The sequence below is a fragment of the Carcharodon carcharias genome, chromosome 1 (genome assembly GCF_017639515.1).
Source record: "Carcharodon carcharias isolate sCarCar2 chromosome 1, sCarCar2.pri, whole genome shotgun sequence".
Lineage (NCBI taxonomy): Eukaryota > Metazoa > Chordata > Chondrichthyes > Lamniformes > Lamnidae > Carcharodon > Carcharodon carcharias.
Genome location: NC_054467.1, coordinates 22,941,399 through 22,959,175, shown reverse-complemented (window position 1 = coordinate 22,959,175; position 17,777 = coordinate 22,941,399). Strand labels below are relative to the sequence as shown.

The 17,777-nt window shown below is 42.6% G+C and overlaps 1 long non-coding RNA gene across 1 annotated transcript; it reads left to right on the top strand.

Annotated features, from left to right (window-relative positions):
* Positions 1 to 299: 299 nt before the first annotated feature.
* LOC121278258 lies at positions 300 to 7,227 on the top strand. Its single transcript, XR_005943086.1, has 4 exons — positions 300 to 786; positions 2,661 to 2,717; positions 3,826 to 4,841; positions 5,041 to 7,227. It is a non-coding gene; the product is annotated as an uncharacterized LOC121278258 (long non-coding RNA).
* Positions 7,228 to 17,777: the final 10,550 nt, after the last annotated feature.

Below are 17,777 nucleotides of genomic sequence, written 5' to 3'. Positions count from 1 at the left end.
CCCCCCCGTCCTCCTCCACCCCTCCCCTTTCTCTCTCTCTCTCTCTCTCTCTCTCCCCCCCCCCCCCCCCCCCCCCCCCCTTCCCCGCCCCCTTCCCTGGCAAGTCGATCACTCCGCCGCTCGTTCACGTCACCGCGCAGGCTGAAGGCGGCCGGGAGCCCAGGGAGGAAAACCGGACAATGTAGATCCGCACGCGCCCGGCCGCACCACGCCTCCTTCCCCGCAGGCCTTCCTCCGCGGGCTGGGCTGTACAGTGAGGGAGGAGGTCGCCGCGCGGCAGTTGGTTTTGTCGGTTGGTCGCTCGCTCGCTCACTCACTGGACGCTTTCTTTCTTTTTGTGGTGTATAGTACGGATGTGTTCAGGGCATCACTTGTCCAGCGGTCAATAAAATAACGCGGGCGGGAGGTTGTGAAAGATCTTTTGCGGTGGGATTCTTGACAAATCGTGGAAATGCGCCACACGCGCTTGAATGTAATAAACTTCGATATTAACGCGTCAGGTTCTCACGAGCATAACAGAGAGAAATGTTAATATTTTGGTTTTCAATCACCTCCGAATAAAATAGTCGCAAAGATGTGGGGATGGGGGTGGGCGGAGAAGCTGCCAGTCCGCTGAAACGTGCGCGTTTATTAAGAGTGGCGCACGTCAAAATAAAGCAAAGGTGGCCGATTGCCAGCCTTAGAGAATGAAGCGCCTGGGATGAAGTTAACCCCACCAGCGACCTGTTTAAAACCCCTGACTATTTGTCAGCGGTATCCGAGATACAGGCAACGTGTGTTGCAGAGGTGAGTAATGCAGATGGGCCTTACCTTGCGTGCTGGAGTTTTGTCCCGGTCTTTTATTTCTTATGTTAAGCGGGGCACTATAAAGCGAGGCGGGTTAATGGGTGAGAGTTGCTATGGCTGCAATTGTGAGCTCACTGGTACTCGGTACTAGTGAACATTTTTTTTTTCTCTCTTTTCATTTGGGTCTGATTTTTTTTTATCTCTTTTTAAAAACTGCTCTCGGCTTCTTCGGAAATGCGCTTTTGTCGAAGTGTTCCCTACCAAGGAGGGGAGTTGGGGGGTGGGGGGAGGAGTAAGTTCAGCATTTGGAAGCTTGGAGCCTTTAGGGCGCAGGGGAGGGAGGCCATTGAGTCCTTGTGGGCTCTCTGTGGATCGGTCCCATTTCCCCCGCTATATCTCCTGCGGATGCTGGAAATCCAAAACAAAAACAGAATTACCTTGGGTGGGGGGTGGGGGGGGGAAACAAACTCAGCAGGTCTGGCAGCAACTCTTTCCTTCTCTGCCGATGCTGCCAGACCTGCTGAGTTTTTTTTTTCCAGGTAATTCTGTTTTTTTGTTTTATATCTCTGTTAAGTCTATATCCTCGAATGCCCACCCAGTTTCCTTTTTGAAATCATTCGCCGTCGTCGGCAGAAGAGTTCCACATCGTTCCGGTGAAGAGTCATACCGACTCGAAACGTTAACTGTATTCCTCTGCGCAGATGCTGTCAGAACTGAGCTTTTCCAGGTATTTTTTGTTTTTGTTTTGGATTTCCAGCATCTGCAGTTTTTTTTTGCTTTTATGCTTTTATCACAAGCTATTTTTTTTAAAAAAGCTCTTCCTCACATCTCCCAACCCCCCTTCTCCCCCCCCCCCCAGCACGCAAGATCTTGCCCTTAAATCTGTGTCCTCCCGTCCTTGTACCAATTGCTTACCTTTGTCTACTTTATCCAAACCTGTCATAATCTTGTGTACCTCTATCAAGGAAAACAACTCCAACATTTCCAACTTACCCTTGTCATTAAAATCCTTCATTCCTGGAACCATTTTAGTAAATCTCCTTTGCACCCTTTCAAAAGCCAAGGAGAGATGATAGTTGCCTGCCACATGGGTTAAATACATAATTAGGCTTTTATGTACACAGCTGCAACAGGTTATATTTTTGTTAATGGGAGAAAAGTTTTGATTTATGCACAAGGTTGAATTGCCAAATGCAGATAATGAAAATAATTTACCATTACTGCACCTACAATAAAGTTTGCTTTGGAGATATGTTCTTAGTATTTCATGAAGTCATCAAAAGCGCAGAGAGATTGCCGAGACTACCCTGCAACTTGTACATCGTTACAATTTGTATTTAAAGTTATCTTGCATTGTTGCATTTTAATTATTTACCTAAAATAATTCCAATCTACCCATGATGCTATCCAATAGTAATTTTCACTCGGACATTAAAGAGGCATCAGGTCAGGCCGAAAATGAAATTTAAATTGTTACATGGTTTCTTATTATACATTTCCTATTTATATTAAAAGCAAAAATAAGTTATTGTACATACGAGGAATTACATGATTTTCAGAAGCCTCTAATATGCAGTATTGTGAAGAAACAATAGACTAAAATTAATTACAATAGATCTTTCCACTTAATTTTTCTACTTATTTTTCCTAACAAAGACTTAAAGGGATGCGTTTTTTTTTAATTAAACGGTGTTTCTAATCATATAACATGAACCATATTGGCAGCAGCAAATAAAAGTAAAGGAACAAGAGGAAGTACCTTTATAAATTGGCTTTTAATCTCAAGGTTACTCTTATTTCAGATTATTTTTTACAATTGCCTATGTTTTCAATGTAGTTTTATTTTCTCCCTGCTGTTGTTTGGTTGAATATAGTTATTATACAAGATCACAACATCTTCAATGTGCCACACCAATTTGGTCAGACTGCAGGTGAGCAGAAACATGTACTCTCAGTTTTATAAGCTGTCATTGTTACAAGATGGTGGGTCTGCAAAGATAACCAGAAATGGGAACAAGTGCTGTATTTCTTCTTGAAAAATAATCATTAAAGTATCTGTTAATTATATTTTGTCAGTGTTTTATGTTAATGGTGGAATTACCTGGAAAATATTGCATTTATTTGACAAGGTAACCAGACTGGTGGGGCAAGGTAGCCCTGTTGACATCATTAATTTGGACTTTCAAGAAGCTTTTGACAAGGGGCTACATAATAGTTTACTTAATTAAGATAGACTCTGGTAGGATTGATATTGGATTGAATAGGGAATTGGTTGCCTTCTTGCAGAGGATCGTTTTTATGGGAGTGTTCTGTTTGGAGATTGGTACTACTGGTGCTCAAAGGGACCTATTGGGCAGGCAAACAGAGTGGCATGATATATAGCGAGGATAATTTAGTATAAAACCCAAAGAGCTATAGTGGCCTTGTACAAGAATTTAGCTAGGCTCATCACAAATAATGTGTTCAATTCTGGTCCGCTCGTGGTGAGCGATTTGTAAATTTTAGAAAACATTTACAAGGAGGACCAGTTAAATAATCCCATTTTATAAAAGCTCTTTTTATAACAATAGGCTTAAAGAGCTGGATCTTTTTACTCCAGAAAAGCTTGGGCTTCTGGGAGATTTAATTGAAACGTTCAACTTAATGAAGGGACTAAATTGTTTTGCTTTTTTTTGGCACTAGACTAGGCCCTTTTCTGTCAGGACAGACTATTTGAAATAGATTAAGGAAAACAAGGTGTCATGCTTATACGCTATGCAAACATATGAGTAGGTTAAATGTCAGGAGTTTTTTTCTTTTTGCAAATTGTTGTTGACACTTGGAACAAGTTACAGGGTCCTGTGGCAAGTGTGAATATTCTGTAAGAGTTCAAGAAAGAGCTGGAGGAGTTCCTTACTGTGCCTAATATCACTGTACAAAAAGAAAATGGGATATTGGGTATTAACCTCAAAGTCAATTTGATGCTATGGAACATGGGTCATAAAAAGATTTCCCAGATTTTCTTTAACTTACGAACTAGCCTAACATTTCTTTCAATAGATTTTGCCTCTTCCAGGAGATTACATCACTGCAAGTCAGAACAACCCATGAGACATGATGATGCTAAGTTTTATCATGACTGTTTAAACAGATTTGATGGACCAGCCAGTTTTTTTCTGCTCTACTTTGTGTACACCCACTGTATTAATAATCCTAAATTGTATTCTTTTAAGCTTATTGCTGAAAAAGTAAATTGTACAATTATAATATGCAATCGCATAATTTTATGCCTTGTGGAACAGGAGTTGGCCATTCAGCTCCTTGAGCTTACACTGCCTTTCTGTTAGACCATGGCTGACCTGTACCTGCCTTAGCTCCAGTGTCCTTATAATTTTTGCTTGCTGTGCACAAGCAGCTTGTTGCACTGTGTGGTCCCTTTAAGATTGACATGCAGCCATGCACATCTTAAAGGGAACATTGTACGTGGCTTGTTCCCTGCACAGTACATTTGAGCATTGAGAAACCATGCACTTGCACACCTTGCAAGGAACTTTGCTTATTTCTACAATCCCTTAATACCCTTACCTAACAATACTATATAGATCTTGGTTTTGAAAATTTCAATTGATCCAATTTCAAGATTGTGCCCACTTGTTCCCCGACCAGCGGAAATGGTCGCTCTGCATCAAGTAGCTTGATTTAGTCAACCTTCAAAACTTGAAGTACAAACCAGCCTTATGCAACCTGCCTTCATAATTTAACCCTTTAAGCCTCTGTATCCTTTTGGTGACCCTTCCAATGTGAATACATTGGGCTGTAACTTCCTACTGTCATCAGAATCAACAAAAAAATACGTACTTACCTGCCCTGCAAATTTACGCCAACCATTCCGATCCCGAGAGGTGCTTGGGCCCTGCGTCGAAGGACTTCTCACTGGTCCCAGCAAAGGGCAACTCGGGTGAAGCCACGCCCCCAATGACACAACCAGAGTGGGGAACGCCCTGTGAGGGCAGCATTTGACACAAGAGTTTTAGAGAGACAAGGTGAAAACCCAAGGACTCTCCATAATTTTAAAGGTATTTCCCAGCTTTTTTTTTGCTATTTCTTTTAAACTGTTAATGCAGTTATTAACTCATTCGAAGTGTAATCATTTCTTTTAATGATTGGATATAATTTTTATTCAAGATTTATAAGTTAACTTAATTTTTCTTATTTTAAATCTAATGTTAAATGACTAAGTGTAGCGTGCTTAAAAATATTAATCTTTGCATTTAGAAAAGGGCAACTTGTGACAATGTGGTGAAGAAGAGGAGTCAAAACTTCACAGATGAGGAATTGAATATTTTAAATAAGGTGGAAGAAAGGTGCGTGTACATCCTCGGGCAAGGAAAATCTAAGCCTCCAAGGAAACTTTAGACCATGGCTTGAAACAGGTTGCAGCAGTTCTGAATGCTAACAGCATTGTGCCTAGGACAGTGGATCAGTGCTGTAAGAAACTGAATGATTTAATGCATTCAGCCAGGGTCTGTATGTATCTGAATACATAAAGTAATTTCTGAAACTTAAAATCCCAGTTTGTGACTTCAAAAAATTAAGAAGGATCAGAAATTTTTGTTCTGTCTACTAAGTTTGAGGTGTCAAAAATGTAGTTGCCCTGGAAATACTTTGAACCAGTTATATCCAATCTTGATAAGACATTACAGAGGTGTGAAGAATTTAATTGCCTTGGAGATGCAATGAACTAGTTCCATTCTGTATTGATAAGACAGTACAGTTTCTTTGCTAACTTTTGAGAGGTGTCAAAAAATAGGTGCCTTGGAGACGCAATCTTGATAAGACCATGCAATTTCCTTGCTAACTTTGAGAAGTGTCGCAAAATGCAGTTACCTTGGAGATGGCTCTGACTTTATCATAAGTGTTATAATGGAACAAAAAGTCCCCCTGGGTACAAGCTTTCATCTGCCTCCAGAAGTCGTAAAATGTGTCACAGGACAATCAGTTTTTTTAGGCAAAAAAATTCAATTTATTTCTTTAAATAAAGCTGGTTGATAATGCTGGGGAGCGCTCATGGACTGGAGGGTGGCTGCCGTACATTAAGGATCTAACTGAACAGGAGGAGCATGTATGGAGGCTGATGGGTTTCTCCAAACCCATGAGAAACAGTGGCATAACAGATGTGGGGATAAGCGGAGGTAAAAAAAATGCTGAGTACTCACGCCATCAAGATGGCAGTTAATTTGTTACCAAAATTAATTGTGCTTATTTTGGTGTCTCAAATGCTGCAGTCATATCAGACGCCAAAGCAAGTGAGTTTGGTGCAGCAGCAGATTTAACTGAAAGAGGTCAGGATGTAACGAAGGCGAGTACATCGCAGCAATGCAGCATTGTAGCTGCAGCCAAGGGTGGGGGGGAGGCCTTGCAGGAGGGTGAAATTTCAGACTTTGCAGGTGATGCTGTGGAAAGTCCTGTGTTGATGCTGAATTTAGTGGTGGTTGGGGAGGGGGAATATGGCTGCTGTGATGGAGGGAGGGCACTCAGAACATTCAGGAGGTAAGGAGACTGCAGTATTGGCAGCAGAATCTCCCCCAACTCCACAACCACACAGGCAACTTGTGGCCCATGCAGGTGATGAGTAAGATGCTGAGTTCTTGCTTGACCGCCTATATCAGGATCTGGTACAGAGGGGTGAAAGATGTGAGGCCAATTCACAACAGCAATACCAGGCCTTAACAGATGTTTTCCAGCATCTGCAAAGATTGACTGAGGTCAGTACTCAGCATGTACAAACTTCTCAGGCAGAATGAGCTTATGCAATAGCACAGAATCTGACAGAGACTCAAACTAAAATTGTAACACCTGCAGCTGCACCCTCTGTCCTGGAGCCACTAAGTTCACAGACATTTGCTACTAATAACGTTGCAGCACCTGCACCTTCTGCCCAGCAGCCGGCCCATTTGGATAATCCAGCTGCTGGGCATGCACCTTAGACACAGGCGGTTACGTCACGGGGATGAAGCAGAAGGCATGAGGGTCCCTCCCCTCTACTTCCGACACTGCCTCCTCTACCTCATCCACTCCGCTTTTCTTCATGATGGATATTTTCATTGTTTTTTTCATTGCTTTTCATTTATTGCGCTTTTGACCACTGACTTGACTGTAAACTTTTTTACATTTGGTTTGTGTTCTTTATTAGTATATTCATTTAAAAATGTTCCAGTTGTTTGAGTTATGTTATTCCATTATAGTTATCTTCAATTTAAGAGTTGTGTTTTTGATGTTGTAATTACACATTTATAGTTTTATGAAAAACATTCACAAAAATCATGTAAGAAATACAAAAGCTTAAATTTTTGACAATACAGTGACCTTTAACTTAAGCAGCTGCAGTATGACATTTTGAATAATAACTACCTCAATGTTTTTACATTTTACAAATAAAATGAAACTTTTGTTTTAACTTTACCATAACAGTTCTCTTGTCTTATTTTCGAGCGAAGGGAGGCAGAGACATATTGTGAACTTTCAAAGTTCAATGCCCAAAAGCAGAAGCTACCAGGCAATCCTGAGCTGCCCTGGCAGCAGCTGGAGCCTGGGCCTCTTCATGTGCTCCAGGAAGCATGTCTGCATTAGGCTCTGCATTGTCCAGCTCCTCCATTTCAGACCCCAAGTCATCTTCAGGGTGAAGGTTCAGTTCTTGTTGGAGGGCAAAGTTGTGCAAAGCACAACATACTACAACAATCTTTGAGACACTCAGTTGCATACTGTAACATGCCCCTTAACCTGTCCAGACATCGAAAATGTGACTTTAGAAGTCCAATTGTCCTCCCCACCACCTGACATGTTGCTACATATGCATGGTTGTATTGCTCCTGTGCTTCACTGGTGGTTGTCTGAAATAGTGTCCTAAACCACGTTCTCAGTGGATAACCCTTATCACCCAGTAGCCATCCTGTAATTACTGGTGGTGATATCATGACTTGGTGCAACTTTGAGTTTGCCAGGATGAATGAGCTATGGGCACTTCCCCGGTTGTTTGCATTCACATTGAGGATCCTCATTTGGGCATCAGACACTATCATCACATTCAGTGAATGGGACCCCTTCTTGTTGGTGAATGAAACAGTCTCATCTATTGGTGCCTTCAATGGAATATGCATTCTATCGACAGCCCCAATCACTTTTGGGAAACCAGCAATCTTGTAGAATGCGATTGACCTCCTTCATCGTCATAGGGTTCATGTCAAAACTAATAAACTCCGAAGCCCGTTGAAAAATTGCCTCAGTTGTCTGGTGAATGCAGGCCCTCACAGCATTCTGCAAAATGTTGCACATGTCACTAATCCCATGTTGAAAAGACTGATGTAAAAAAAAAATCAGTACTGTCCTGAGTTTCATCCCCACTGTGTTGAGGCAGTGTATGGCATTTCAATTTGGGCTTCAGGTCTTCCTTCAACATTTCAGAGGTTTCTCATCGTTTCCTTGCTGAAGTGTAGTCTGCTGACATACTGCTCCTCTGAAATCCTTTGCTTTGGCGGGGTGGGGAGGGGTAATTGATTTGCTTTCTCAGCAAGCGGACATATTGCCTGACTCTCCTCTCGTGGTCCCTTTGCCGACGTCGAGCCTTCAACAAAAGTAGATTGGTTTTAATAAGCAGTGCAGCAATTGTGATGTACCAGTTGTTGAGCATAACTCCAGATCAAGTATGAAATCTGCATTAGATTCTTAAATACCTGTTGGAGAGAAAGTTCAAATCAGCTTACAGAAGGCTTGCATATGTCTTTTTAAGTATTATATTCTTCTAAAGCATATGAAATAACCAAATTACATAATTGTAACTGAAAGCAGAGCTCCTTTTCACATACATCAACTACTTAAGAGGTTTCTAAGGATCAACATTGCATTAAAGGAATTCTTAGAACAGAAATGCAACACACTGCCTTAAAATGCATTGTAAACATATTTTATAAAATTACCTTAGCTGAAACATGGACACTTCTATGAGTCAAGCTTACATTGTTAAATAAAAAAGGATCTTTTAAATGGAACAAACAGCAAAATTGCATGAAAAGGTTGTGAAAAGAATAGCATTTCTATCTTTCTTACACTTCCTGCACATTAGTACTACTTTCAACATTTTTAAAAAATATTTAAAGAAATTCACCCACCTAAAGAATCATTCCAAAATGTCTGATGCCTCTCTTTACTGCAGTTAGACCAAGAATGAAACAAAAACAAAAAGTGCTGGAAAAACTCAGCAGGTCTGACAGCATCTGTGGGGAGAAAGAGTTAACGTTTCAAGTCCATGTGACTTCTTCAAACCTGAAGAGTCATACAGACTCAAAACGTTAACTCTGTTTTTCTCTCCACAGATGCTGTCAGACCTGCTGAGTTTTTCCAGCATTCACAGTATTTTGCCTAGATCAACAATGGAAGTGTATAAAGAAATCCATGGAAATACTTGCCTTATCACCAGGGCATCTATGCAAAGTTAGCACTGTGACATCAATTTAAATAGAAGTCCTTCAACGTGCTGTTGCGGTCAAAAATCCTGAATTGCAAGTTCGAATGCAGCATGCTTTTAGCGGCACGTGCGTGGATTGAGACTTCTGCGGGGTCCTGACACGCAACTTGCAGGTTACACTACCGGAATGCCAGTAAGTAATGAGAAAGTTCAGGGTCATTGTTTCTTATTTCACTCTTAACAAGGACCAGGACAACTAGACCTTTCATCTCCTAAATTCCTTTCCAGCTGTTTTGAGATATTCCTTACCCTGGCACTAGGGAGACAACACATCCTTCCGGACCCTTTATTCATGAATGCAAAGCACGCTATCCCCTAATATTTGAATTTTCTATACTATGTACCTATTCTGCTTTTCTGACCTTTGGACAACCTTCTGCTTGTGGTGCCTAGGTCAGCATTGTTACTGCCACCCCATAGCCTTTCTCCTCATCGTCACAGGTATAAAGTATATTGTTGCTATTGGATAGGACGAGTGTCTGCAAGACATCCTCTATTTTCCCTCAGTTCAGCCTGTCCTGCTGATGAACAGTCATGTTTCTCCCCTTTCCTGCACTGTCGTTTCCTTTGAGGTGTGACTGTACGCTGGGGAGAAATCCACAGAAATTCCTTCCCCTCCTATACATTTGTAGGGGATTCTCTATCTTGCATGACTTAGCAGTCTTTGTGACAGATGAATAATAATCTTCATTTTTATATTCTGTGATGTTTGTTCGAATTGGCTTAGAGCCAATTTGGAATAACATAAATAAGCCCCTTGAATGTAGTGAATACAATGATTTGTATCTTGCCATGTCATCAGGACAGCCTGAGTTATGGAGTATGTAAATTAAATGTCATGATTGGTGATGATGTATTTCTCTGTTAGTTGTTCATGCTCTTGTGACACTTAATATAAAACTACCTTACTACCAAAGCCCTGCACTTAACTCTACCAAAGCCCCGTGCTTAACTCCAGATAGCAGACACACTGGCACTGTGATATAGTTACTGAATATCAGTCTCGTTGCCTCAGGTCCCATGCATGTGCACAGTTGTCCCAGTGCACGCAATGTCATTTGAATGTCATTATTACTGATTGTTGCAGACAATAGGGCTATTTATATGGCATCATTAAACATGAATATTTCCTCTGGCAAAGTATTAGTGAAGATCAGTGAAGAATCAGCTTGTTATTGTTTGCTAAATCCTTGGGGCATGCGATGGATTTCTGTTATAAATTCTGCATACTTTAGCTTGGAAACTGGTTGATGCATGGATTAAAATGCTTCTATTTTCATCTTTGGGGCGTGGATTCATATCCAGTCTTAAAATATGAGATCTCACATGTTTACTATAAAGGGCAAATATGAAATTTAAAAAAAAAATCTCAGCCAAAATTATTACTGGGCAGTGGACATAGTACAAAACAAGGTAAATGGCAATTGATTACACAATACCGAGGAAATGTAAAGAAGTTTAAATTTTTAAAAGTAACAGTTAAAGGGCGATAATCCTGAATTATCTTTATTTTTTGCAAGTGCCGTTGCATTTACTTTTCTTGCAATGGTATTGTGGAAAAAGCCCAAACGTGCAATCTTGAAGCAGCTAGCATGATGGGATTGGGTCTTTGAAGTGGAATGTATTGAATTAAATCCTAAATGTCATTAAAGGAGTACCTAATTGTTTTTCTCAAGTTAACTGTGGTCCTGTTTCATGTTTCGAAACTGTCCTTTAGAGGCAACCTGAGAGTAGACACTTTTGTGTAGCATTTATTTTCATGTGACACCATCAATGTGCAAGCCAGAATCTATAATGTTTAAAGATTAATTGGAAAATATTATGGGGCCAAAAATGTCATTAAAGATGCCCCAAACAATGCTGTGTGCATTGTGCACTGGTTCCCAAGAAGACAAGATGCTGAGAGCCAGTGGCTGCAGAATGTCCAATATGCACAGAGATCGTTAACATAACACACAAGTGCTTGGACCTATGCACTTGGGGAGCAAAAAGTATTCCAATTTTCACCCAAATCAGAGGAAAAGCCATATTGCGAGTGGAGCTACTGAAAAGAATCCATATCAAATATATTTATACAGTGTTATTAATATATTTAAAAAGCTTCAAGACTCTTCACAGAGACACAGGAAATAAAAGAAAAATGTATTAAAAAAGGACCAAAATTTTTATCACAGATGGATTTTGAGGATTTTTTTTTAAGGAGGGGGAGGTGGTAGCATAGTGGCAATGTCACTGGACCAGTAATCCAGAGGCTCAGGCTAATGCTGTGGGTCACAGGTTCAAATCCCACCACAGCAGCTAATAAATTTCTTAAAAACCCATCTGGTTCACTAATGCCCTTTAGAGAAAGAAACCTGCTATTCTTACCTGGTCTGGCTTACATGTGACTCTAGACCCACAGTAATGTGGTTGACTCTGAAATGGCCTAGTTGTATGAAAACCACTACAAAAAGGAATGAAACAGGATGGATCACCCAGCACTGATCTGGCCACCAGAAACCACAACAGAAAACTCAGCCCTGTCAACTCTGCAAAGTTCTCCTTAGTCACAGCTTGGGGCTTTTGGCAAAAGTGGGAGAGCTGTCCCCCATTCTAGTCAAGCAACAGCCTATCATTGTGCTAAATGGGATAGATTTTGAACAGATCTAGCAACTCAAAACTGGGGATCCAAGAGGTGCTGTCATCAGCAGCAGCAGAATTGTATACAACCACAATCTGTAGCCTCATGGTCTGGCATATCCCCAATTCTAACATTACCATCAAACCAGGGTATCAATGATTCAATGAAGAGTGCAGGAGGGCATGCCAGGAGCAGCACCAGGCAAAACTGAAAATGAGGTGTTAACCTGGTGAAGCTACAACACAGGAATACTTGCATGCCAAACAGCATAAGCAACATGCGATGGGCAGAGCTAGGTAATCCCACAACCAACGGATCAAATCTAAGCTCTGCAGTCCTGCCACATCCAGTCGTGAATGGTGGTGGACAATTAAACAACTCACTGGAGGAGGAGGCTCCACAAATATCCCCATCTACAATGATGGGGGAGCCCAGCACATCAGTGCAAAAGACAAGACTGAAGCATTTGCAACAATCTTCAGCCAGAAGTGCCAAGTTGATGATCCATCTTGGCCTCCTCCTGAGATCCCTAGCATCAGAGATGCCAATTCGATTTACAACACAAGATATTAAGAAACGGCTAAATGTACTGGATCCTGCAAAGGCTATAGTCTTCTGATAACATTCCTTCAATAGTCCTAAAAACTTCAGAATTAGCTGCACACTTAGCCAAGCTGTTCCAGTATAGCCACAACACTGGCATCTACCTGGCAATGTGGAAAACTGCCCAAGTATGTCCTGTCCACAGAAAGCAGGACAAATCCAGCCCAGCCAATTATTGCCCCATCAGTCTACTCTCGAACATCAGCAAAGTGATGGAAGGTGTTATCAACGGTGCCAATCAAGCAGCACTTACTCAGGCACAACCTGCTCACTGGCACTCAGGTTGGGTTCTGCCAGGGCCACTCAGCTCATGACCTCATTACAGCTTTAGCCCAAACATGGACAAAAGAGCTAAACTCATGAGGTGAGGTGTGAGTGACTGCCCATGACATTAAGGTCGCAGTTGACCGAATGTGGCATCAAGGAATCCTAGCAAAACTGGAGTCAATGGGAATCAGTGAGAAAACTCTTTGCTGGTTGGAATCGTACCTAGCACAAAGGTGGTTGTTTGAGGTCAATCATCTCAGTCGCAGGACATCACTGCAGGAGCTCTTCAGGGTAGTGTCCTAGGCCCAACCATCTTCAGCTGCTTTATCAATGACCTTCATTCCATCATAAGGTCAGAAGTGGGGATGTTAGTTGACGATTGTACAATGTTCAGTGCCATTTGCAACTCCTCAAATACTGAAGCAGCCCTTGCCCATCTGCAGTAAGACCTGGACAGCATTCAGGTTTGAGCTGATAAATGGCAAGAAACATTCCTGCCACACGAGTACCAGGCAAAGACCTTTCCAACAAAAGAGAATCCAAAAGAGATGGCATTACCATCACTGAATCCCCACTATCAACATCCTGGGGTTACCACGGACCAGAAACTCAACTAGACCAGCCATATAAATACTGTGGCTACAATAGCAGGTCAGAGGCTGGGAATTCTGTGGAGAGTAACTCATCACTTCACACCCCAAACCTTGTCCATCATCTTCAAGACACAAGTCAGGAATATGATGCAATACCCTCCACTTGCCTGGATGGGTGCAGCTTCATTGACACTCAAGAACCTCAACACCATCCGAAACAAAGCAGCCCGTCTGATTGGCACTATATTCACACCTCCAACATCCACTCAATCCATTACCGATGCACATTGGTAGCAGTGTGTACCTTCTACAAGATGCATTGCAGGAACTTGCTAAGACTCCTTCGACAGTACCTTCTAAACTCGAGACCTCTACCAAATAGAAGGACAAGGGCAGCAGATGCATGGGACCACCACCACCTGCAAGTCCCCTTCCAAGCCACACACCACCCTGACTTGGAACTATATCACCGTTCCTTCACTGTCGCAAGGTCAAAATCCTGGAACTCCCTCTCTAACAGCACTGTGAGTGTACCTGCACCACATGGATTACAGGGGCTCAAGAAGGCAGCTCACCACCACCTTCTCAAAACTCATTAGGTTTGGGCAATAAAAATGCTGGCCTAGACAATGACGCCCACATCCCATGAAAGAATTTAAAAAACAATATATTTAGGAGATATTCCTGGACCATGACCCCACCACTGAACATCAAGCCATTGTTTCCAAGACTGTCACTGACCTCATCTCCTCTGGGGATCTTCGTCCCACAGCTTCCAACCTGATTGTCGCCCAACCTCAGACGGCCCACTTCTACCTCCTACCCAAAATCCACAAACAGAACTGTCCCGGTAGATCGATCGTGTCAGCTTGCTCCTATCGCACAGAACTCATCTCTCGTTATCTTGACTCCCTTCTCTCTCCCCTTGTCCAGTCCCTTCCCACCTACATCCGTGATTCCTCTGACACCTTACGTCACATCAACAATTTCCAGTTCCCTGGCCCCAACCGCTTCCTCTTCACCATGGACGTCCAATCCCTCTACACCTCCATCCCCCACCAGGATGGTCTGAGGGCCCTTAGCTTCTTCCTCAAACAGAGGCCCGAACAATCCCCATCCACCACAACTCTCCTCCATCTGGCTGAACTTGTTCTCACACTGAACAATTTCTCCTTCAACTCCTCTCATTTCCTCCAAATAAAAGGTGTAGCTATGGGTACCCGCATGGGCCCCAGCTATGCCTGTCTCTTTATGGGGTATGTGGAACATTCCTTGTTCCAGTCCTACTCCGGCCCCCTTCCACAACTCTTTCTCCGGTACATTGATGATTACTTCGGTGCTGCTTTGTGCTCTCGTCGGGACTTGGAAAAATTTATTAATTTTGCTTCCAATCTCCACCCCTCCATCATTTTCACGTGGTCCATCTCTGACACTTCCCTTCCCTTCCTTGACCTCTCTGTCTCAATCTCTGGTGATAGACTGTCCACCAATATCCATTACAAGCCTACCGACTCCCACAGCTACCTTGACTACAGCTCCTCACACCCCGCTTCCTGTAAGGACTCCATCCCATTCTCTCAGTTCCTTCGCCTCCGTCGCATCTGTTCCAATGATTCTACCTTCAAAAACAGTTCCTCTGACATGTCCTCCTTCTTCCTTAACCGAGGTTTTCCACCCACGGTCGTTGACACGGCCCTCAACCATGTCCGGCCCATCTCCCGCGCATCCACCCTCACGCCTTCTCCTCCCTCCCAGAAACATGTTAGGGTCTCCCTTGTCCTCACTTATCACCCCACCAGCCTCCGCATTCAAAGGATCATCCTCCGCCATTTCCGCCAACTCCAGCATGATGCCACTACCAAACACATCTTCCCTTCAACCCCACTGTCGGCATTCCATAGGGATCGTTCCCTCCAGGACACCCTGGTCCACTCCTCCATCAGCCCCTACTCCCCAACCCCCACCTATGGCACCACCCCATGCCCATGCAAAAGATGTAACACCTGCCCCTTCACTTCCTCTCTCCTCACCGTCCAAGGGCCCAAACACTCCTTTCAAGTGAAGCAACGTTTCATTTGCATTTCCCCCAACTTAGTCTACTGCATTCGTTGCTCCCAATGCGGTCTCCTCTACATTGGAGAGACCAAACGTAAACTGGGCGACCGCTTTGCAGTACACCTGCGGTCTGTCCGCAAGAATGACCCAAACCTCCCTGTCGCTTGCCATTTCAACACTCCACCCTGCTCTCTTGCCCACGTGTCTGTCCTTGGCTTGCTACATTGTTCCAGTGAAGCCCAACGCAAACTGGAGGAACAACACCTCATCTTCCAACTAGGCACTTTACAGCCTTCCGGACTGAATATTGAATTCAACAACTTTAGGTCTTGACCTCCCTCCTCCAACCCCCACCACCCCCCCCCCCCCCCGCCCCCTCTGTTTCTTCCCCCTTCCTTTTGTTTTTTTCCAATAAATTATATAGATTTTTGTTTTTCCCTCCTATTTCCATTATTTTTAAATATTTTTAAATCTTTTATGCTCCCCCCACCCCCACTAGAGCTATACCTTGAGTGCCCTACCATCCATTCTTAATTAGCACATTCGTTTAGATAATATCACCAACTTCGACACCTATGTGTTCTTTTGTTCTGCCGTCTGTGACATCTTTTGATGATCTGCTTCTATCACTGCTTTTGCCTACAACCACACCACCCCCCTCCACTTCTCTTCCCCCACCCAACCACCACCCCACCCCCAACCACCTTAAACCAGCTTATATTTCAACCTTTCCTGGGATTCACCTAGTTCTGTCGAAGGGTCATGAGGATTCGAAACGTCAACTCTTTTCTTCTCCGCCGATGCTGCCAGACCTGCTGAGTTTTTCCAGGTAATTCTGTTTTTGTTTTGGATTTCCAGCATCTGCAGTTTTTTATTTTTATGTTTAGGAGAGGATTTCCATACAGTAGGACCCATGAGGCTGAAGGCTGTGCTATCAATGATGGGAAAAAGAGATTGGAGATGTGAGAAAAACAGTTTAGGAGGGATTTAAGGCTGGAGGAAGGAGTGATGACAAGATGGCTAAGGCCATGGGGGGGATTTAAAAATTAGAATTTTAAACCTAAGGTGCTTGGAGCCAACAAGTCATTGTAGATCAACAAGTCATTGTAGATCAACAAGGACTGGGGTGAGAGGCAAGTCAGATTAGTAAACATACAGGGTATGTGGAGCAGGGTTTTGAATAACTGGTATTTATCAAAGCTGCCAATAAGGAAAATGCTGGTTGATTTGAGTCTGGAGATGATGAAAGCATATATGAGGGTTTTGGTTTTTGAAAGGTGAGGTAAAGTTGGAGGCTTTTGATATTTTAGAAATGGAAACAAATGGTTTTTGTGATGGAGAAAATATTGGGGTTGAGCAGGATTCTGAAGTTGCAAACTGTTTGGTTCAGCCTGATAGAATGACCACAGAGAGGAATGGAATCAGTGCCAAGTGAGTGGAATTTGTGGCAGGGACCAACAACAGTGGCTTCTTAATATTGCATTGGATGAAATTAAGTCATCTAACTGTTTTTTGAGAGTAAGTCTCACAGCAAAATATAGTGAGGGGCTTGAGAGAGGTGGGTCTGAGTAAGATGGTAGAAAGATAGTTGAGTGCCTTCATTGTACAATGGAGCTTGTTATATCCAAGTCCATTTCAAATATATATTGCAAGTTAAGTCCTTACTCTTAAAGGTACTTGCTGTTTTTAATGTATATTTTGCTGTTCACAGTTGCCCTCCACTGGCTATTGTTGGACATACAAATTTATTTGAGTTTATCTGACAGTTATGTATGGGAAGTGACGTAGAATAATTTTCCCCTTTTTCTTGCCTCTTGCCTGACAACAAGATGTATTTTTAGAGAGAGGGTGCTTTAGTCCCTTGAGTGCTGTGACTTTAAAGAACAGACATGGACAGGCTTTTTTGTAAGTTTAAATCTAAAGAAAGGATAGATTTTTATTTCTCACAACACCTGAAATGTAAGTGCAATAAATACCCACCCTCCACAAAAACGCAAACACACACACACAAGAAAAATTGACTTCCAAAGGTGTAATCTGCACTTAGATCACTAGAAAAGTAAAACAGAGTAAAAGGGAACAGGTCACTTGGTTAAACTGTCCTTAAGATGGTGTTTGAAAATGTTGCAGGCCTGAAGGATCCTCCTTTGGTTCCTTGAAGACAAATAGAGGTTGGAAGTTTCTGGCTTTACTGTCAAAATTGCGGTCGAGCCTCTGTGGTGAAGAAAAAAATAATCTTGCAGGTAAAATGAATTAGCCCTTCTTCACTACATGCTATGACAGTCTTTTCAAGACAGGGTTTTTTTCCTTTTCTGGGAGAGATCTGTCCCTTTGAGGTGCTGGTCCCAGACTG